Genomic DNA, 23,633 nt, shown 5'->3' with positions numbered 1-23,633 from the left:
GATTTGTTTTGTTTGTTGTTATTTTGTTAAATTAGTCAGTAAGAGCTGTAGGGCCATTTTGTTTCTATAAATAAAGAGACTGGTATAGGACCAGCATGCATTGGGGTGGGCCTATGGTTTTTTTTTACCAGAACAGGAGAAGCAGTAGGAAGGATCTTGTTATTGCTTGCCAAATGGATAAATAAACCAAAACCAAAACTCTCAACTAAAAGGTTTGGACAATGGACTTCTTTTGCCTGCGTACGAAATATTACCTCAGTGCAGCAGTGGCTTGTGGACTTTAAGTTGTGGGACGTTTGATCTTACAAAAGTAAAGGAATTGCCACTACAATCACCATTGGGTACATTAGGTATGACAGTGACACTCTTGTTTCTATTGGTATACAATGTACTCACAATTCGAAGTTTTTAACTCCGGATCCGAGCTGGCCGAGTGAGATCTCGAGGGAGAACAAAGGGAAGCGGCGGCGGCCTAGAGGGAAGCGAGCCGGCGTCAGGAACAGGCTGAGAGCTCGTGCACACCGCACACCTCTGCCTAGCATCCTGCTCGCCAACGTCCAGTCACTGGAGAACAAGCTTGACGACCTCAGGGCCAGGATAAAGTTCCAGAGAGACATTCGGGACTGCAATCTCCTCTGCTTCACCGAGACATGGCTGAACCCAGCGGTGCCGGACCACGCCATCCAGCCGGCCGAGTTCTTCTCGGTTCACCGCATGGACAGGACACGGGACTCGGGGAAGTCAAGGGGAGGCGGCGTGTGTTTAATGGTGAACAACAACTGTTGCAACAGTGCGAACGTTGTTCCTCTCACACGCTCCTGCACACCAAATCTGGAACTACTGTCCATCATGTGTCGTCCTTTTTATCTACCTCGGGAATTTACATCGGTCATTGTAAGTGCCGTTTATATTCCACCACAAGCGGACATGGTCACCGCCTTATGCGAGCTGCATGAGGCACTCACACAGCACCAGACACAACACCGGGACGCTGCGCTTATTGTGACGGGGGACTTTAATAGCGCCAACCTCAAACGCGCAGCGCCGAACTTTTATCAACACATCACCTGCCCCACCAGGGGTGAAAGGACACTGGACCACTGCTACACTACGGTCAAGGACGGCTACAAGGCACAATCCCGCCCCCCGTTTGGCAAATCTGATCACGCCGCCATCTTCATGCCAAAATACAAACAAAGGCTGAAACAGGAAGTTCCGGTTCAGAGGAAGGTCGCGCGCTGGACAGATCAATCGGTGGCCACGTTACAGGACGCACTCGATGACGCAGACTGGGGCATGTTCAGAAACAGCTCCGACGATGACGTCAACGTGTTTACGGAAGCGGTTGTGGGATTCATCGGGAAACTAGCGGATGATACCGTGGAGACAAAGACTATCACAACGTTTCCCAACCAGAAGCCGTGGGTGGATAAAACCATCCGCGATGCTCTGAGATCCCGCACTGCTGCCTACAACACGGGACTCATGACGGGGGACATGGACCCGTACAAAGCCGCGTCATATAACGTGCGGAGGGCGGTGAAAGAGGCGAAGCAGCGCTACGGGAGGAAACTAGAGTCACAACTCCAACAGAGTGACTCTAGGAGCCTGTGGCGGGGACTAAGGACAATAACGGACTATAAAGCACCAACAACCGGTATGACGAACGCGGCCGTGACTTTGGCAGACGAGCTGAACACTTTCTATGCTCGCTTCGAGGCTGCAGCTAAGGTCTCCAACAATGCTAGTGTTAGCGGCGCTAACGGCTGCAGACAGGAAGATACTGCCAGCACCGGAAACGTGCTCGTCATCTCCGAGCATGAAGTAAGGAGACCCTTCAAGAGAGTGAACACCAGGAAAGCAGCAGGACCAGACGGCATCCCAGGTCGTATCCTAAGAGACTGCGCACACCAGCTAGCTCCTGTGTTCACTGAGATATTCAACATCTCTTTATCTCAGTCGGTGATCCCCACATGCTTCAAAGAGTCCATCATTGTTCCTGTCCCGAAGAAACCCCACCCTGCTTCTCTCAATGACTATCGCCCTGTAGCCCTCACCTCAGTAGTGATGAAGTGCTTTGAACGCCTGGTCAGAGACTTCATCATTTCTTCACTACCAGACACACTGGACCCACTACAGTTCGCTTACCGTCCAAATCGTTCCACAGACGATGCCATCTCTCATCTCCTCCACACATCACTCACTCACTTGGACACTAGAAGGGGGAATTATGTTAAAATGCTCTTCATAGACTACAGCTCTGCATTTAATACCATAATTCCCTCCACACTCACCACCAAGCTGGAGCATCTGGGACTCAGCTCATCTATGTGTCAGTGGATCTCCAACTTCCTAACTGGCAGACCACAGGCAGTAAGGATGGGCGGACATGTCTCAGCCTCCACCACTCTCAGCACTGGAGCCCCCCAGGGGTGTGTTCTGAGCCCCCTGCTGTACTCTTTGTACACATATGACTGTGTGGCCACTACCAGCTCCACCACCATCATCAAGTTTGCTGACGACACCGTCGTGGTGGGCCTGATCTCTGATAACAACGAGACGGCCTACGTGAAGGAGATTAGGAATCTGGAGAACTGGTGCCAGAGGAACAACCTCCTTCTAAACGTCAGTAAGACAAAGGAGCTGATAGTGGACTTCAGCACTAAGCAGGAGAGGAACTACCAGACCCCCGTCATCAACGAGTGCCCAGTGGAGAGAGTGGACAGCTTCAAATACCTCGGAGTTCACATCACGCAGGACCTGTCATGGTCCTGTCACATCAACACCGTGGTGAAAAAGGCCCGACAGCGTCTCTACCACCTCAGACGCTTGAGAGACTTCCAACTGCCCTCCAAGGTGCTCAGGAACTTTTACTCGTGCACCATAGAGAGCATCCTGGCGGGAAACATCTTAACCTGGTTCGGGAACAGCACCATGCAGGACAGACGAGCTCTACAGAGGGTTGTGCGGTCAGCTGAGCGCACCGTCCGCTCCGAGCTCCCTGACCTGCACTCAATCTACAGCAGGCGGTGCTGGACCAAGGCCAGGAAGATCGTGAAGGACCTCAGCCATCCCAACAACAGACTGTTCTCTCTGTTGAGGTCAGGAAAGCGATTCCGCTCCCTGAAGACCAACACAGAGAGACTGAGGAGGAGCTTCTTCCCGCAGGCGATACGGTCTCTCAATCACACCACCACACAGTACTGACCCACACATATGGTTCTTACACACACACTGGACATTCTGGACATTGTTTTTGCACAACACTGGTCACTATATTCTTCATTTCCAGTTAACCCTTTACAGCCGATCGGAGCGGGCACGCTCTGTTTTGCGTAACTATTTTTAAATCCCGGTAGCTCTGCAACCAAGTAAGCTAGCGCAATAATTTTTTTTGCATATGAAACCAGAGGAGTTGTACTTACATCTGATGCCATCAGCTTGTCCTAGGTCACAGTTTCCTTCCACATATAGCTTTGCAAAAACTGCATAAAAATCACTTGCAGCAACAAAAACATGATATTCCAGAAACACGCTTCGCCGATCCATCAGCTGTTTGTAACACTTCCTACGTCCATCAGCGCGAACTATCACATGACCGCATGACCTGCCCGAAACCGGAAGTGACGTCATTTTGCGGAAATGTAGTTTTTTACGATCGGGGCCTTATGAGCTTGTGTTTTACTTGTTATGTGTTTTGAAAAGTTATGTTTGACTTTATGACTTTCTGTGTCGTTTCTGGGATGCTTAAGACTCATATTGCACTGCTGGAAATAGTTTATTTTGATGCATATGCTGTTATTTTGCAAATTTGCACTATAATATTTATTTTCGTTTTTCCTGCAGTATATAAAAATTGGTGTATTTCAAAAATAAAACTATGAAGACACTCAAAATAAATTTCCTGTGGTGGGAAACTAGTTTGTGTAACTTTTTTGTATTTACAGTTTTGAGGGATAAGCCTCTTAAATTTCTCTAACTAGAAATATATGTTAAAAAAACAAAAACGATTTTCAATTTTTTTGTAGTTTATTGCACTTTTTTGCAATTTATGTAATTACTATGCACCTAATGCAGACATATTATTAAAGTTTGGGCTATAATGGTTGTATTGATGTATAGCAACTTGAAATGCTCCCAAAAATGGCTCCACAGCATGTAAAAATATAATATAAGCTCTGGCGAACTTGGTTCTATGGTAGGTCTTAAAGGGTTAATACTTGTACAGCTGCTGTTATTGTGTATATATTTATTTATATTTAGATTTCTTCATACATTCTTATATAGTTCTATATTGTGTATTGTGTATTTTGTTGTACAGTTATTTTATTTTCAACTTTAATTTATATATTTTATCTTATTCTTCCCAGTTAAATTTACCCTTCATTCTAATTTGTGTTGTACAGTTATTTCATTTTTAACCTTAATTTATATTTTATTCCTTCCTAGTTAAATTTACCCTTTTTAATTTTTCATATTTATTTCCTATCTTATTCATAGCCTTTTCCTTTTTTGTTTTCTTTAGGTCACGAGCAGTTGTCCAAGCATTTCACTACATATCGTACTGTGTATGACTGTGTACGTGACAAATAAAATTTGAATTTGAATTTGAATTTGAAATTTGCAGGTGGAGAACTCTTTGTTGGAACCAGAAGAGTAGTAAAAACCATGGATGATGCCAGGAAGATATTTCATGAGTTTCATTCATCTCCAATTGGAGGACACACTGGCACACACAAAACGCTAAATGCAGTGTGTTCCAGATTTTACTGGTTTGGTATGACAGTTGACATTAAAACATGGGTATGTATTAACTGTTTGTACTGTTGTTAAATAGTGTTTAAAATAAGCAAATTTTTTGATATCAGTTAAAAGAGAAACTGTACACTTGCAAAATATAAATAAATATGGTCAATTAGTGATATTGTAGTGAACCTGTAGGCCTGGCAGAGATTTGAAGACGCGCACACAAACTATTGTTGCTAAATAGTTTGTTCATTAGAGAATATGTCATTAAGTGTTTTTGTTTTTTACAAATGAGAATGTTGAACATTTACGTGAACTCCATAAATATTTTTACCTTAAAGATTCTGGAATGTGACCAGTGTCAAAAAGTTGGGAAACCACTAACTGCTGTGCAACCGTTGCAGTGTATTCAGGTAAATATTATGCCCCGTTTACCCATCAAACTATGCTTGTAGCTCATATTCATAAAGGCAGGAGGGTTTGCCAACTAATTTTAACCATCAATGTTAATGTGTACATTATACAAATTGTTATTCAAATTATTAATTTGTCCTTGATAGGTGTCTGAAGTGTGGGAACTTATTGGTATAGATCTTACTGGACCTCTTCCTAAAACTTCAAGCGGCTTCCAGTATATACTTACTGCAACTGACTACTTTTCAAAATGGGTTGAAGCTTTCCCATTAAAAACGAAATCTGCATCTGAGGTAGCCCAGCACTTGTGCTCCATTATATATAGACATGGCTGCCCCAAAAGGATTTTGTCAGACCAAGGCAGAGAGTTTGTGAATGAAGTAAGTGTTAAATAATTTTCAGTTACATTTGTTAACTTTACTTCACTGGGGTCAAAGATTTTTTCTTGTGTGCTTGTATAAGAAGTATAACCTTGTCCTTATCTGTTGAAGCTCAACTCTGATCTTTGCAAGTTATTGCAAATTGAAAGAAGTGTCACAGCACCATACCATCCACAGACCAATGGTCTAGATGAAAAGACCAATGACAACATAAAAAGGTATGCCTAATTTTTATCTATCAGTTTTTAATAACATTACTTATGTTATTCAAACTTAATTGTTACTTAATAATTTATTAATTTCTTTACTTCTAATTAAACTTTCTGTCTTACTTACTGTGTTTACATATTTCTATGCCTGCATTTAGAGCCCTCCGAAAACTGGTGAATGAACAGCAGAATAACTGGGATCTGTATCTAGAGCCCACCCTGTTTTCACTTCGGTCAAAAGTACATACCACAACAAAATACACACCTTTTTTTCTGATGTATGGAAGAGAGGCAGTATTTCCATCAGAAGTGCCTGCTCAAGTGCCGGTGAGTGTTTGTCAAATTCTTTCTATGTTAGAACTAAGAATTGAAACCATTTAAGAAAAAAACCCAGTAATGTCTTTATGAATATGATATCATCTTGTTTTAATTGCTAATATCTACAAAATTTTAGATTTCCAACATCATTGGTAAATGGTAAATGGCCTGTATTTATATAGCGCTTTACTAGTCCCTAAGGACCCCAAAGCGCTTTACATATCCAGTCATCCACCCATTCACACACACATTCACACACTGGTGATGGCAAGCTACATTGTAGCCACAGCCACCCTGGGACGCACTGACAGATCTGCCAGACGACAAAAGGTACAGTGACTATGTACAGTCTGAAAGTGAAGCACAACATGCAGTTAAAGAAACTGCACAAGAAAACATTGCGAAGTCACAAGACAAGCAAAAGGTTGCATACGCCAAGCGGGCCCTGAAAAAGTACAAAAATGTTGTGTACAATGTAGGGGATCAAATTCTGCTTCTAAATATGAGGAAACGTGGGCGAAAAGGAGGAAGACTTGAACCGGATTTTTCAGGTCCCTACACAATTGATGACTTCAGTGGAAAATGTGTTAGACTGAAAAACGCTGAGGGAAATACTTTAAAAAGTCTATACAGTATTGACCACATTAAACCCTATAGAAGAAGCCACCCTGTCCAAGTCTCAACTCCAACTGAATCTGTTGAGAGTAGCCCATCTTCTGAGATGTGGCCTTGCAGTCCTCAGCATCAACATGAAGCGCTGCAAAATAACAGATCCTCTGTCATTCAGTTTGCACCAAAAATAGCTCAGGTAAAATCAGTCCAAGCACCAGAAGAGCTTGTACCAGTGACCCCCCAGAAACCCAGCACGCAAGAAAAAGGTGGCATAGCTAAAAATCTCATTCTGACCGGTTGGTCAATTGTTGCCTGTTTGGCTAGTCAAATGGATAGAATGTTTTATTTTTTTCTCCCCTCTTGCTAATTTTGACCTGTTGGTCCAATTTTGGCTAATTTCTGATTTACATAAAGCTACTCCCCTCTGGCATGTTTATGTTGTTGGCCCGTTGGCCCTTGTCTGCTTGTGGCCCGTTGGCCCTTGTCTGCTTGTCGCCCGTTGGCCATTGACCGTGATTTTCAAATGGCAACTGTTATTACTAAAGAAACTTATCATATTTTGTTTTTTAGTGAAGTGGCTTTGGGCTGCAAAAGACACCGGGCGTGTGGAGGCAGTCGTTGGGCCATACAAATTGTATGACTCTTCTTTTCGCACACTGGAGGACAGTGGGTGGCTTTCTGATGAGGTAAGTGAAATAATCATTTTTGGTCCTAGTGGTGGTCTGTAAAAATAATCTTCTTTTAATCCAAACAGGTCATTGATGCATACCTGCACTGCCTCATTAGGAAACAAAAGGCAAGTAAGAACGTATGCCGGTTATTTCACAAAGGTATTTTATACAATTTTGTAATCTTTTTAAAAAAAAAAAAAATCTTGCATTTTTCAGAAACCCGTGTATCAGTTGTCTTGCGTTGTTGCAACCTCTCTGTTTTCTGGGAAGTTTAAATGTGTCAGCAAGGTAATGTAGAGGTTATATTGGTTATATAGTGTATGTTATGTAAATAAATCTAAACCTTTATAAACGTAAAAATATTCCACAGATGTTGTTTCCGGCTGAGGACATTTGGTTGTGCCTACTGAACTCTGGTGCACACTGGATCCTTGTGGTACATGTTCACACCTCATGTGTTTTTTCTCTTTTTTGTTTTACTGTTCTTTTTAGCAGCATATTCTTATTTTGAAAATGCTTACAATTGATTATGTTTACTTAAGTGAGTGTAATACGCATATTCTACTAAATACAATTTTAATTTTAGGTTGTCAAAATCTCCTCACAATCTATACTGCTGTTAGACCCTCTTGGAAATGAAGGTTGTTATGAAAGGAAAGTTATGCGTAACTGGAGGTATTCATCATTCATTAATTATCTGTTTTAGGTTGTGGGGTTTTTTTTCTTTTTATTTAGAGCAAAATGCTGGCTAAATTTTAAAAACTTGTTTTGTTTTTATTAGGAATTTTCTGAAGATGAAAGGAAAGGAAGAGTCCTGAGTGGATTGGAAAATGGAGACTCTGCCACACAACAAGCACATGGACTCCAGCAGTTGTGGAGTTTTAGTGTTGAAGGTATTTAATAACCAATTGTATTTAATGTATTTAACTAGAATTAAGTTAATCAATTGCAATTACTGTAGCATATTTTACAGTTTGCTGAACACTACCTTCTGAGTGGAGAGGTTACTAGGGTGCTGACCACTCCAGAAGCCATTGGGCTGCACCGCACTGAAATTGCTTGCGGACTGCTAGAACAACAAAGTAAGTTGAGTCATGTGCTTTTGTATTGCAATAGCACTTTCAGTTTTGTTTAAAACTGTTAGGTTGAATGTCAGTGTGTTTCTAGGTAATGCTGATGACTACTGTGTGGTTTGTTCCATGCTGGAAGCCGATCCTGAGTCCAGTATGATTGAAATGGTAAAACAAATAAACCACAAATGCAATATACAGTGGCTTGCAATAGTATTCGGCCCCCTTGAACTTTTCCACATTTTGTCACATTACAGCCACAAACACAAATCAATTTTAATTGGAATTCCACGTGAAAGACCAATACAAAGTGGTGTACACGTGAGAAGTGGAACAACAATCATACATGATTCCAAACAATTTTTACAAATGAATAACTGAAAAGTGGGGTGTGTGTAATTATTCAGCCCCCTGAGTCAATATTTTGTAGAACCACCTTTATCTGCAATTACAGCTGCCAGTCTTTTAGGGTATGTCTCTACCAGCTAGAGACTGGTAGAGACATTGGTCTTTCACGTGGAATTCCAATAAAATTGATTCATGTTTGTGAATGCAATCTGACAAAATGTGGAAAAGTTCACAGGGGCCGAATACTTTTGCAAGCCACTGTAGTAATAATTTTCTCATCAAATTCATAATGTTGGTTAACACACTTACACCCCCCCCCCCCCTTCTCCCTCTTCAGGTGCAGTGCGAGTTTTGTTCCAGATGGGTAGATTTTGGATGTGCTCAATATGACAGCAGCCTGGTCAAGTACCTGTGCGACAAATGTGCATAATTTGTACACTGTTTCTTTTTCAGTTCTTTCTCCCTGTGTTCTGTTGGATCTATAAATGTCAAATATATGTATCTGTAAATATATTCAGTAAATATATACTGTAACTATAATGGAGTGAGTTCATTGTCATAGTTTATATAGTCAGGTGTTCCAATCACTTCAGTGGTGACAGCTGTATAACTTAAGCACCTTGGCATGCAGACTGCTTCTACAAACAAGTGCCAAACCATGCTACTGTTGTTATTATAAACTAGAAGCATAATTCTGATGGGAAGAATTACGTGCCAAAACATGCTACCTTTGTTAAGAAGAGCAAGAAGCATAATTCTGACGGGAAGAATTACGTGCCAAAACATGCTACCTTTGTTAATAAGAGCAAGAAGCATAATTCTGACAGGAAGAATTGCGTGCCAAAACATGCTACCTTTGTTAATAAGAGCAAGAAGCATAATTCTGACGGGAAGAATTACGTGCCAAAACATGCTACCTTTGTTAATAAGAGCAAGAAGCATAATTCTGACAGGAAGAATTGCGTGCCAAAACATGCTACCTTTGTGAATGTGACCTACAAGCACACTTTAATGGGTAAAAAGAAGTGTCAAACCGAACTGCCTTTATGAATATCAGCTACAAACATACTCTGATGGGCAAAGTTAAGTGGCAAACAGTCATATCTACTTAAATTTGTGCTGGAATTATTGTTTGGCAGCAGAAATGTGCATAAATTACATACAGTAGGACATTTTGCCAAAGTAGGGCAGTTTGTCATATGGCAGCGTAAAATTATCCTACTGGTAGGACGGTTTGCCAAAGTAGGACTGTTTGTCAGGGGACACCGTAAAATTATCCTACGGGTAGGACGTTTTGCCAAAGTAGGATGGTTTGTCAGAACACCGGCCCAGTGTTGTTCTTTTGGTTTTTCCTCTTGTATCCATCCCCAATATTTGAATCCGTAACACATGTTAACTCTGCTTGCTTGTTGAGATGCAGATTATGCTGTAGGTAAGGCACCACAACCTTGAGAAATAACATGAATCAATTATTTAAAAATGATACTGTTTTGTAGTTTCAGACAAGCTCTAGCAACACTGGATTTTGTTAACGCCCTGGAACAGCATCCTTCACTCTTCTTCTCATCCATGTGCTACACCAAGACCAGGCTGACAGCTGATGTTCTAGAAAACATCTTCCATCCACCTGGCAGCACCAGGCGTCAGTCGAGAGTACTAAGCCACTGGCAAGACTACCTGCTTTCCGTAGAAGGTATTAAATTTGGTTGAAACTGTAGTAATGTGTATATTTATGTCAGCATAGTGTAATGGGACTTTTTTTCAGTTTATTCTCATTAGAAATAACTTTTTTTTCCTCCTTTTCCATCCTCAGAAAAAAGTGGAAATCTGTCCATATGTTTGCAACTGGACTGAGGGAAATTCCTCCAGCAGCAATTCTTATGCAAGGGGCTCCAGGTCTCAGATTTGACTTTTAATCTTTAATGATGCCATCACCTAACAATTCCTAAAAATTACTTTAATTACAAATTAAAATATTTTTGTTGTATTTATTGTGTTTACAGTGGTCCCTCATTTATTGCAGGAGTTACATTCTAAAAAATAACCCGCGATAAGTGAAATCTGCAAAGTAGCTAGCTATATTTTTTACAATTATTATAGATGTTCTAAGGTTGTAAAACCCCATAGACGTGGATGGGGTAGCGCATGTGCATGCGGTTTGTCTTTTCTGGTCAGGGAGTGGAGAATCACACTGCAAAGAGAGCTATAGGATGCTTCCTCCCACTGTTCACTGAATCGCCCATCCACAAGTTTTGCAGTGCTGGCTCAATCGTCGGCTGCCACACCACTAAGATTAGTATAATACTCTAACTCAGTAACAGACAACAGTTTGATAAAATGCTATGTAAAAAAAAAAGAAACCACAAGATTAGATTCTATAAGTTTCAAAGACATTTAGTTTATATTTTTTATATAATACAGTACATGTGTACGAATGACCGGCAATAATTCAGTCACTGAAATTATCCATGAAACTACACTCAACAAAAATATAAACGCAAGACCTTTGTTACTGCTCCCATTCCCCATGGGATGGACGTAGAGACCTAAAATTCATTCCAGATACACAATATAACCATCCCTCCCAAACAGTGGTCACAAATCAGTCCAAATGTGTGGTAGTGGGCACATCTGCTATATTGAGATAATCCATCCCACCTCACAGGTGTGCCACATCAGGATGCTGATCTGACATCATGAGTAGTGCACAGGTGTACCTCAGACTGCCCACAACAAAAGGCCACCCTGGAATGTGCAGTTTTGTCTCACAGCAAAATGCCACAGATGCCACAAGCAATGAGGGAGCGTGCAATTGGCATGCTGACAGCAGGAATGTCAACCAGATCTGTCGCCCGTGCATTGAATGTTCATTTCTCAACCATAAGCCGTCTCCACAGGCGTTTCAGAGAATATGGCAGCACATCCAACCCGCCTCACAACCGCAGACCTCGTGTAACCACACCAGCCCAGGACCTCCACATCCAGCAGGTTCACCTCCAAGATCGTCTGAGACCAGCCACCCAGACAGCTGCTGGAACAATTGGTTTGCACAACCAAACAATTTCTGCACAAACTGTCAGAAACCGTCTCAGGGACGCTCAACTGCATGCCCGTCGTCCTCATCGGGGTCTTGACCTGACTCCAGCTCGTCGCCGTAACAGACTTGTGTGGGCAAATGCTCACATTCGATGGCGTCTGGCACGTTGGAGAGGTGTGCGCTTCACGGATGAATCATGGTTCACATTGTTCAGGGCAGATGGCAGCTGAGAATGTCCCAGTTCTTGCATGGCCAGCATACTCACCGGACATGTCACCCATTGAGCATGTTCGGGATGTGCTTGACCGGTGTATACGACAGCGTGTACCAGTTCCCACAAATATCCAACAACCTCGCACAGCCATTGAAGTGGAGTGGACCAACATTCCACAGGCCACAATTGACAATCTGATAGACTCCATGCGACGATGTGTTGCACTGCATGAGGCAAATGGTGGTCACACCAGATACTGACCGGTTCTGGGTCCCCAGACCCCCAATAGCGCAAAAAACTGCACATTCCAGGGTGGCCTTTTGTTGTGGGCAGTCTGAGGTACACCTGTGCACTACTCATGATGTCAGATCAGCATCCTGATGTGGCACACCTGTGAGGTGGGATGGATTGTCTCAATATAGCAGATGTGCCCACTACCACACATTTGGACTGATTTGTGACCACTGTTTGGGAGGGATGGTTATATTGTGTATCTGGAATGAATTTTAGGTCTCTACGTCCATCCCATGGGGAATGGGAGCAGTAACAAAGGTCTTGCGTTTATATTTTTGTTGAGTGTAGCTAAGTAATTCCTTAATGCGTGTAGATTAAAGAAACGTATTTTACCTGGATAAGATTGTCTCTGATGAGTCTAAGGTACAAAACATGCCAGCGACGATGATTACCTTTTACTAGCTCCATGAGAATTAAAAATGTACAAAAAAAAATGGAGCGACATTTCTGGGTCCATTTTAAAGTTTTCACGCTGTGGCGATAGCAACCGGAAAAACAGCGACCCGAAGTAAGGGCAGACTTGAACGAAGGGTAGAAGGCTGTCCAATTTCACAGCCACTCACTTCCGTCCTAAACGGCCGTCGAAGCCCAAAGCCTGAGAACTGGCTTTGTAACCCTTTCCATACTGACAGATGGCAGTGACTTTGTTTCACAGGTGTTTTTTTAGATAGTGGCATGATGTGTTGCTTTTTGAGATCTCTTAGCCAGCTTCACTTTGTCAGACAAGTCTGTTTCAGTGATTCCTTCATTCAAAAGTTCTGCCAGTATTCAGGGTGTGTTTGTTGAAGTGGAAATAAGCTTTCCAAAAACTATGGTTAATGACACTTTCATTATCTGTTGTCAGATAATCAGTGTTGGGTGTAATGCATTACTAAGTAGTGCGTTACTGTAATTAAATTACTTTTCCACTGAAAAAGTAGAGTAACTAATTACTATTCATTTTTAGGTATTTTCATTACAGTTACTTACAATGTACTTGCGTTACATTGTAAAATAATTAAACTCACTGAATATCATTATTTAATTTCAATAATTTGTCTTCTAAACCTAGAAGTAAACTCTGCCGCTTTAACATCGCTGTAGTGCAGGTGCACGTCATTTTGCGCCAGTTTGCTGCATAGTCGTATTCGAAAGATGTCGGACTCGGATGAAGCGAGTGGCTGTTTTATGAAATGGACATATTCCCGTGTCTTCACTTTTCTGAAACAAGCAGACAAGAATATTACAGTAATATGTAACCTATGTCCTGGGGAGAAAAAACTATCGGCTGCTGTTAATAGCATGAGTAATCTACTGAAGCGCCTGACATGAGAGCATAGACGAACACTTCTGAGTGATCCTTGTTCATCATCCATGGATAACACCGCGGCAACTCCTGCTAAGCAGGCAAAACCTGATTTTACTTCAGCAGCACAGAAAGCGTCTGAAGGGGAGCTTAAAAACATGATTGCAGCCTATATTGTGGAAGAGATGCTACCGCTGCCTACTGTAGAGTCTCCGTCTTTAAAACAATTTATTTTTTATTTAAAGAGTTTAATTTCTATTGTTTGCCCACTCAAGGTTTATAGGGTTTATAGAGCCCGCGCCTTGATCCAGGCCTGACGACAGCGGCGGACCATCCGTTCAGCAGCAGGCACGTCGACCTCCGCTTCCTGATGGCTGAAGATAGGAGGATGAAAACCATGACAGACCTCAAAGGGCGAGAGACCGGTGGCGGAAGAGACGTGAAGGTTATGAGACAACTCAGCCCACACCAGGTAACAAGGCCAAAGCGACGGTTGGGCAGAGACGAAGCACCGTAAGAAGCGCCCCAACTGTTGATTGGTCCGTTCAACCTGCCCATTGGTCTGAGGGTGATAGCCGGACGAGAGGCTGGGAGACGCTCCAATCAGGCGGCAAAAGGCTTTCCAGAACCTGGCGGTGAACTGGGGCCCCCGATCGGAGACTATGTCCTTGGGGAATCCGTGAAGCCAGACGACATGGTCCAGGAGGAGCTCGGCCGTCCGTTTGGCGGAGGGGAGGCCGGCCAGGGCAACCAGGTGCACCGCCTTAGAAAACCGGTCCACAAAGGTGAGGATGGTGTCAAGACCGTCCACAGATGGGAGGCCGGTAACAAAGTCAAGGCCGACATGGGACCAGGGACGTCTCGGCACAGGGAGAGGGCGAAGGTCGCCAGCGGATGGCTGGGAGGAGGACTTGGCCCGAGCACAGGTGTCACAGGCGGAAACAAAGTCACGGACGTCCCGCGTCATGGAGGGCCACCAGAAGGCACGACGGAGGAGCTGGAGGGTCCTGTCGGGCCCTGGGTGACCAGAGAGCGGGGAGGAGTGAGCCCAGAGCAAGGCCTCCTGACGGCACCGGGATGGTACATAGAGCCTCCCAGCCGGGGTGTCAGGCGGAGGCGGTTCGGCGGTCAGGGCATCCCGGATAGAGTCCTCCAAGGGCCACCGAAGGGGGGCAGCAAAACAATGAGATGGTAGGATAGGTCCAGGGTCTGATGTGAGGCCGTCCTGGGCGAACTGCCTGGAGAGAGCGTCTGGCTTGGTGTTCTTGGAGCCAGGGCGGTAGGCGAGGTGGAAGTTGTAAGGTTCGAAGAATAAGGCCCAACGGGCCTGCCTTGGGTTGAGCTGCTTGGCAGAACGAATATGGATCAGGTTCTGGTGATCAGTCCAGATCAGAAACGGTTCTTTCGCTCCCAGGAGCCAATGCCGCCACTCTTCCAAGGCCCACTTGATGGCCAGGAGTTCTCGGTCGCCGACACCATACCGTCGCTGCGTGTCAGAGAATTTCCTCGAGAAATAGCAGCACGGGTGAAGTTTCCCATCCGGGCCGTGTTGAGAGAGGACGGCGCCAGCGCCAACATCGGAGGCATCCACCTCCACCACAAAATCTCTGGCAGGATCAGGGTGGAGCAGGACGGGAGCTGTAGCAAACCGGCGTATAAGGTCTCGGAATGCCTGTTTCGCACCAGGGGGGAGGCAGAAGGGCTTGGGCAGGTTAGCTGGTTTGGTGAGGGATGTCAGTGGGGCGACAATGGTGCTGAAATTGCGGATAAAGCGCCGATAGAAATTGGCAAAGCCCAGGAAGCTCTGTAGCTGCTTAAGGCTGGAGGGCTGAGGCCACTGGGTCACGGCTTGGACCTTTTGCGGGTCCATGGTCAGGCCATTGGAGGAGATGGTGAAGCCCAGGAAGGTAGTGGACCGCTGATGGAAGGCACACTTCTCCAGTTTGCAGAACAGCTGGTACTCGAGCAGCCTGCTCAGCACGGCCCGCACATGGCGAATATGGTCCACTTCGGTGCGGGAGTAAATCAAGATGTCATCCAGATAGGCAAACACCCACCGGCCCAGCATGTCCCGCAAGACATCGTTGATCAGATGTTGGAAGACAGCAGGGCTGTTGCAGAGGCCGAAGGGCATCACCAGATACTCCCAGTGTCCGTTAGGGGTGATGAAGGCCGTCTTCCATTCGTCCCCTTCCCTAATCCGCACCAAATTGTAGGTGCTGCGTAGGTCTAGTTTGGTGAAGATGCAGGCCTGGGAGAGGGAATCGAGTGCGGTGGATAGCAGAGGAAGAGGATGGCGGTTCTTAACAGTGATTTTATTCAAGCCCCGGTAGTCTATACAGGGGCGAAGCCCGCCGTCTTTCTTCTTGACAAAGAAGAATCCCGCAGCTGCAGGGGAGGTAGAAGGGCGAATGAAGCCCTGTTGGAGAGCCTCAGCGACGTACTCCTCCATGGCTTTGTTCTCTGCGGGTGACAGCGAGAAGAGGCGACCACGAGGAGGGACCGCTCCCGGGAGGAGCTCGATGGCCATGTCGTAGGAGCGATAAGGAGGGAGAGCAGAGGCTCGCCTCTTACTGAAGACCTCAGATAGGTCGTGGTAAGCCAGAGGGATCTTATCCAGATCAATGGGCTCCGGGGGTGACGCCTCTTCTGACTTTGAGTCCTTTCCAGTCCGGAAGAGAAGGCAGCGGCGTGAACACTGGGGACCCCAGTCCAGGATCCGGCAGGGAGACCAGGAGACGTGGGGGTCATGTTGACGGAACCAGGGGTAGCCGAGGATGAGAGGAGAGGAAGTGGCCGAGACTACTAAAAACCGGATCTCCTCCTGATGATCCCCGACAGACATGCGGACTGGCTGGGTCTGGAACTGGATCGGGTAGGGTTGGAGTGGTCGCCCGTCTACTGAGGTCACCGGGAGGAATCGGTCGACGGAAGTCAACGGAATGCGAAGCCGAGAGGCCAGTTTCTGATCGATGAAGTTCTCAGCGGCTCCGGTGTCCAGGAGGGCTTCAGATGAGAGCCGTTGGTGTTTCAGGTGAAAAGTTACCGGTAACAAAAAACGAGAGGGGTCAGAGGAGTGGGAAGGGCCAGTCTACCTGGCGTCATCGTTTCCCGGCCGTAGCGGGCACTGGGGACGACGGTGTCGAGCTGATCCACAGTAGGCGCAGAGGCCCTCACGCCAGCGTCTCTCTTTCTCCTCTTTGGGGAGTCCACCCAGCTGCATGGGCTCCTCGCTGGATGTGCTGCTTGGGCTAGCTGTGGCTCCATCAGAGGGGGGAGGAGGTCGCGAAGACGTGGTCCTCTGAGGCTGGAAGGGTTTGGAGGCCCGAGGGGTATGGCGAGGCCGCGACATCACACGTTGGTCAATCTTCAGCGCGAGGTCCACGGCCTCATCCAGGGTTTTAGGGGCCTCACGGCCGGTCATCTCGTCTCGGATGTAGTCAGCCAGTCCCTCCAGAAAAATAGAGCGCAGAGAAACGTCTCCCCACTGTAGCTTAGCGGCCAGGGTGCGGAATTGAGAGGCAAAGTGACAGACGGGTCGGCTGCCCTGGCGTAGATGAAGCAGCTGTGACTCCACTTCCACTTCGCTGCTCGGGGGAACAAACGTCTTCTTTAATTCCTCCACAAACAGGGCATAGTCATTGCAAGCTGCCGATTTATTGTAGTAGAGAGCCGCGGCCCATTCCTGAGCCTGGCCAGACAAGAGAAAGGGCAACCTGGGTGTTCATCTGAATAATAAACTGAACTGGAGCCACAACACTGATGCTCTTTACAGGAAGGATCAGAGCAGACTCTACCTGCTGAGGCGGCTGAGGTCATTTGGAGTACAGGGAGCGCTTTTAAAGACCTTCTATGACTCTGTGGTGGCATCCGTCATTTTTTACAGTGTTGTATGTTGGAGCAGCAGTTTATCGGCAGCTGAGAGGAAGAGGTTGGATAAACTCATCAGGAAGGCCAGCTCTGTTCTGGGATGCACCCTGGACCCAGTGCAGGTGGTGGGAGACAGAAGGACTCTGGCCAAAATAACATCTCTGATGGACAGAGTCTCCCACCCCATGCATGTAAATGTTGCTGAACTGCAGAGCTCCTTCAGTGACAGACTGCTACATCCTAGATGCATGAAGGAGCGTTTCTGTAGGTTCTTCCTCCCTGCAGCTGTCAGACTGTACAATCAAAACTGCTCCCAACAATCATAGATGTTTGCATCTGCGCTGTAACTGCAATAATTTAATCAACTGATTCACACTACAACCTGGTTTGCCTCTTATCTGAAGTTATTTTTATTTAATAACTGTACAGTACTCTCTGTATATAGTAACCACTGTCCTTAATGTAAATATGTAAGAAAAATTGTGTATGTTTCTGTTCTGTGTCCTGTGTACTGTTTGTTATATATGTGTCTTTCTGGCTGCTGTTACAACCAAATTTCCCCTTGTGGGACAATTAAAGGATTATTCTATTCTATATAAGAAATGCATGTGTTGGTTTATTTATATGTCTGTATGTAGACATGTGTATTTAAAGTGGCATAGAAGGTTGCTGAAATGGTATTACTAATTTTTTCAGTTTTTATTTTTGTGTATTCTTTATTCATCCTTAATTTTTTCTTTTTTCCTATTATTTATGACATTTTATTTATTATCATTATTATTTATTTATTTATTTATTTTAATGTTGATATTACAGTCCTACAAAGTAAGTTGGGATATCTCTTCTTGGTAGTCCCAGGAGGTGTACAACATAGCCATGTCACCAGGTCACTGACTGACTTCTACACACAACATTAGTCATATACAATTGTAAATAAATATGCCATTACCAATGAGTTATTATTTAATTACACCAGTTACGCAACAAACAGGCCCCCTGTGACAAAGTGGCTAGGACAGAATTCATTTGCCATTTGTCACTTGCGTATATTGTTATTTTGTGTTCTGTTATTTTACAGTCAGCCATAATGCTTTAATTTAGACATTGCTGGTGTAACTTCTCTTAACACACAATATCCCGGGTTTTGTTTGTGGTAGCAGTAGTTACATCCTTTACATCCATGCATGTGTTTTAAAGCAAACACTACTAACCATCAGATCATCTGAATTTTCTTCTGTTTACAGGCACATGTCTGGTAAATTATGTTTCTTTATGTTGCTTTGGTTATACTTACCATAGTGTCCATGTTGTGCATTCAGGTCCTATATGTGAGACAGGTGTATGGGAAGGGCCGCCCACTACTTCCTGTTTATATAGGGTCATGAGGTCAATGATTGCATCACTGGGTGCAACCAAATGGAGGGTTTTTCATTTTGTATAGTATTGTTTGTTTTCTTTAAAGTAGCCTTTTGAGTTATATTGCATGCAGTGTTTTACTTTACAAACTATTTAGTTGAGTAAATGAGTTTGTCAGTTTCATGCATGACTTTATTCCTGTTCTTTGTTTAGAATTTTATTATTTGGTTTGACCTATTTTGTTTCAATGGTAGGGACTAACGAGGTCAGGTGTGGGCAAAGTCTTGTATAAAGCCAGTGGGATTTTTGCATGCCTGAGTGATTGTTTTATGGTAAAAGGGAGATGCCAGCAATAAAGTATGCTTAAAAAGAACTTCAATTGTCTGCTAATTCTATTTACTTATCACCTTCCTTGCTGCTTAAGTTATGCTACATCACACCCCCTCACTGAAATACTGACAATGCTGAAAAGAAATGATGTTGGTTAAAAAGTAAGATGTAAGTAACATGTAAAACTAAGAATTTGATTTAATTATATGTGTATCAAAAATCTTTGATGGGAACCTAAAAGTCCCATGATAGTATTTCCTATTTGTTTTTCCTGATTTAAAAGAGAGAGAGAGAGAGAGAGAGAGAGAATAGCGGATTAAAGTGTGTTTAAAAATTAAGAGTCTTTAATTGAAGCTTCCTCAGTTTATCATGATAGACTTCAAAAGAACTTGCTTCAGAAGGAAAAAGGTGATATTAATGTTATTTTTTAATAACAATAGTATTTTAAATCATTTTAAATATCAGAATCACTTAGACTTAGATTTTTATCTGAATTATCCAATACAACACAAACATAATACATACAATACAAGAATAAGATACATACAACAAATATATTTAAATATTGACTGGTAAAAGTGACTGGTAATCATACAGGATATTTTCACACATCTTATATTTCCAGTATGCCAGGTGAGGTGATGCTATGTTGAGTATCACTTCTTTTCTTTCACAGTCAGATTCTTAAGCTGAGGAGATGCTTTATGGATAAAAAAAAAAAAAACTTTGTCTCACTGATATGTCTAACTTATATTATGACTTTATCTCTTACATTATAAATTGACACCCAATGACCTTCGTCAGAAATTATGTTCAAATCTATACTGATTGATTACATAAAGGTTCATTTTAGCTTTAGTTACTTCTAAATCATACTATGAGTGCTCTTCATCAGAAGTTCCTCGTGGATTTTCTGTTGTAAAAATCATTTTTCATACCCAGTCACAGGAGACATTTCCTCAAGTTATTTCACAAAAGCATCAGCGCAGATGTTATTGCTGGCCTGACAGAAGCCATGACAGCAGCACCATACAGGAGGCAGTGAGGAGACTGATCTTGTGGCTCACTCCATGTGACACTTTTGTAAATGTTGACAAAAAGAGAAAAAAAATGCATTGCTTTCAGAAACTGTTCTAAAATATAGAAACATGTTTGACATGATTGTATTAAATATATCTTACGTGTGCCGTTCACAAATATAGAACTGGTTTCAATGTCGAAGGGTGTTATCTTGGCTGCATCAATCAAAACTTGCGCAATCTCATTTGCATTAGGGACCAGTGACAATGCAAATCCAATGTCCATGTCATTGACAATGGACCCATTACTGCAAAAGAAATAACCCCAAACTTTTTTTTAACTTTATTTAGTTTAAATATTTGTGAAATCGTATACCATAAACAATATACCTGAATGCAGTCACAGTGATGAAGCGGAATGAAGGAAATCTTTCCTGGTAGAAAGGTTCAAGCTGCAGAAATATAAATAAACACACTGTAAGTATGTATGCATTGCTTTTTGGGCTTGTGCTCCTTCACTTCCATGTCATTTGTGATATGTTATTTGCACTATGTAATATCATAGTGCAATTAATATTTCATATTTTCTTTCTGTTCATCCAGCTGCCCATTTTTTGAATGGTTAGCACATAATGAATATGTCACAGGTCACATTTATGCTTTATCTTTTTTCTTTGATCTCTTAGAAATCATGGCATTCAGTTGGTAAAAATAGAAACCCCAGCAGTATTTACTGTGGAGTTTTAGCTCAGTTATATGGTGCAAATATTTTTCCACATTGTTTATTGGATATAATGTATATGATTTTTTTTTTTAGCTCAGTCTGTATAATATTAGTAACAACGGAAAAATTGTTGACTTTAGAAAGGAGACCTGAACTAGGGCTGGGTATCGTCACTGATTTCTAGAATCGATTCAATTCCGATTCACAAGGTCCCGAATCGATTCGATCCACAATTCGATTTAATTCGATTCTATTCAATTTGAATCTGGGAAATTTTGACAGAAATATTATAATTCAGATCAGTACATTTACATATTTTTGTATCTATAAAAAGGAAGCTGACACACGCAAGACTTTATCAAAGGTGTGAGCATCACAGCAGATGCCTTTGTGTCAAAGTAGCTGAAGATAAAACACAGAAAAACATGAAGGTGGTTTTCCTGGCCTGGGATTTTATAAAAATATTCTGCAGTACATCAGAAATGAAAGAAAACCATTAATCAACACATGCTGTGCATCGTGGTCGAAGCAAAATAGTGAAAGTAAGAGTGAATTCATGATGATGATGATGGATCTTCTTTTGCTGCTGGTTCGGTCAAACTAACAGCTTTAGAATCAGCGCCGACAGATCAGAATCAGCAAGCTGTCGGCTTTCAGCCCCGACCGTGAGAAAGGCGACATCTAACTGATTCTGATCCGCGGGTCGCGCTGTGTGTTTAAGTCTTTGTGCAGAATCCGTGTTCCTGCTCTCATTTACTGTCTTAGCTGTTTGGTGGTTGTTGAAATTTTGTGAGATTTCACCTGAGATTCTGGCATTTCGGGCAAAATAAATTTATATTAAAAAATCAATTCAGAATTTTAATGAATCGATTTTACGTTATCCAAGCCAGAATCGATTTTAATCGATAAATCGATTATAAAAACCCACCCCTAACCTGAACGCAGGGATAGAAAAAGGACTAGCATATCATTTGTTTGCTTTTTTAAGGTATGCCACAGAAATACTGTTATGTGACTTTATCTAAAAATTATGCAATTAATTAGAATACAGGCATTGTTCAACTTGAAGAAAACAAACTTACTGCTGTCCTTATCAGTGTAGCTCGTTGTTTAAACGCTGTGGATGATGAAGTCAGCAAGTCAGTCGTAAATATCCCTTTAACAGATCTGAATTTCACCGCCAGTATTTTGACTGGCTCAGCAGTTGTTACAGTTGTAGTGGTTGTAGGGTTCACAGTTGTAGTTGAAGCTGTAGTTGTATTTGTTACAGATGTGGTGATTGTAAGATTTGTTGTGGTTGCATTTGTAGGTGTAGTCACTGATGTTGTGGTGCTCACTGTAGTTGTAGTTGAAGCTGTTGTAAATGCCAATAAAGGAAACAAGGTGTTGCTTTAACAAACAGTTCTGAGACATCATGAGTTTTAAATATGATCTTATCAAATATTGTTTACCCAAATCACTGACTGAACGGTCTGTTGTTTTTTATACATATTAAATCTCATTTAAAGTGTATCGCATGAAATTGTTATCTTTGAGTTTTTTGAGAAAAATATTATATAAATAACTACATGGGTTTTTAATGTCACAAACAAAACTGTATAATAATCTATCCATCCATCCATCCATCCACTTCTCCTTTTTAGGGTTGCGGGGGGCGCTGGAGCCTATCCCAGCTGTCATAGGGCGAGAGGTGGGGTACACCCTGGACAGGTCGCCAGTCTGTCGCAGTGCCAACACACAGAGACAGACAACCATTCGCACTCACATTCACACCTAGTGAAAATTTGGATTTTCCAGTTAACCTATCCCCACAAGCTGCATGTATTTGGACCGTGGGAGGAAGCCGGAGTACCCGGAGGGAACCCACACAAACACGGGGAGAACATGCAAACTCCACACAGAAAGACCCCGGCCTGATGGTGGAATTGAACTCAGGACCTTCTTGCTGTGCGGCAACAGTGCTAACCACCGTGCCACTGTGCTGACTGTATATTAATAATAATAATAATAATATAGAAAATATATTGTTATTATTATTATTATGTATAATAATAATAATAATAACAATATATTTTATATGAGGGCACCTTTCTAAAACCCAAGGTCACCTTACAAAGAGAAAAATATATCAATAAAACAGTAGATTAAAATAGATTAAAATAAATTAAAATACAAAAAACAACAAATAAAAAGAAAAAACAAGATTTGACAGCAATTAAGATACGTATTAAAGCGAGTAAGCCGGTTTAAACATGTGGGTTTTCAACTGTGACTTAAATAAGAGAAGGTAATCTATATTTCTTAAGACTGAAGGAAGTGAGTTCCAGAGCCAAAGACCAGAGTGACTGAAAGCTCTGTTCCCCATAGTGATAAGACGAGCAGATGGAACAACAAGAGGAGTGGCAGATGAAGATCTGAGAGAGCAGGAAACAGTGATGATATGAAGCAGATCACAGAGATCTGAGAGTAATCGATCCGGGAAGTAATAAGACTATGGACAAGGATGGCAGCAGCATGGGGAGTAAGGAAGGGATGAAGTCGGTTAATGTTACGTAAGTGAAAGTATGCAGACCGGGTTACGTAATTAATGTGAGACTGAAATGAGAGAGTACTGTCGAATATGACACCCAAACTCTTTACCTGCGGGGAAGGAAGGATTGGGGAATTTTCAATATTATTGGAGAGACTGTGAGATTTGATTAAGATAGAGGTTATGCCAACGAGGAAAACTTCTGT

At 42.9% G+C, this 23,633-nt stretch overlaps 1 long non-coding RNA gene across 2 annotated transcripts; it reads left to right on the top strand.

The window, feature by feature from the left end:
• The first annotated feature begins 5,130 nt into the window (after positions 1–5,130).
• LOC113018682 (uncharacterized) lies at positions 5,131–7,897 on the top strand. Of its 2 annotated transcripts, XR_003271840.1 has the most exons (5): positions 5,131–5,159; positions 5,307–5,540; positions 5,652–5,758; positions 7,434–7,638; positions 7,721–7,897. It is a non-coding gene; the product is annotated as an uncharacterized LOC113018682 (long non-coding RNA). The 2 variants fall into 2 exon arrangements; XR_003271841.1 differs by lacking the exons at positions 5,131–5,159; positions 5,307–5,540; positions 5,652–5,758 and adding an exon at positions 5,930–6,076 and having other exon boundaries at positions 7,250–7,638.
• Positions 7,898–23,633: the final 15,736 nt, after the last annotated feature.

Source organism: Astatotilapia calliptera, chromosome 3 (genome assembly GCF_900246225.1).
Source record: "Astatotilapia calliptera chromosome 3, fAstCal1.2, whole genome shotgun sequence".
Taxonomy (NCBI): domain Eukaryota; kingdom Metazoa; phylum Chordata; class Actinopteri; order Cichliformes; family Cichlidae; genus Astatotilapia; species Astatotilapia calliptera.
Note: the sequence above shows the minus strand (reverse complement) of the source record. Positions and strands in the feature narration are given on the sequence as shown.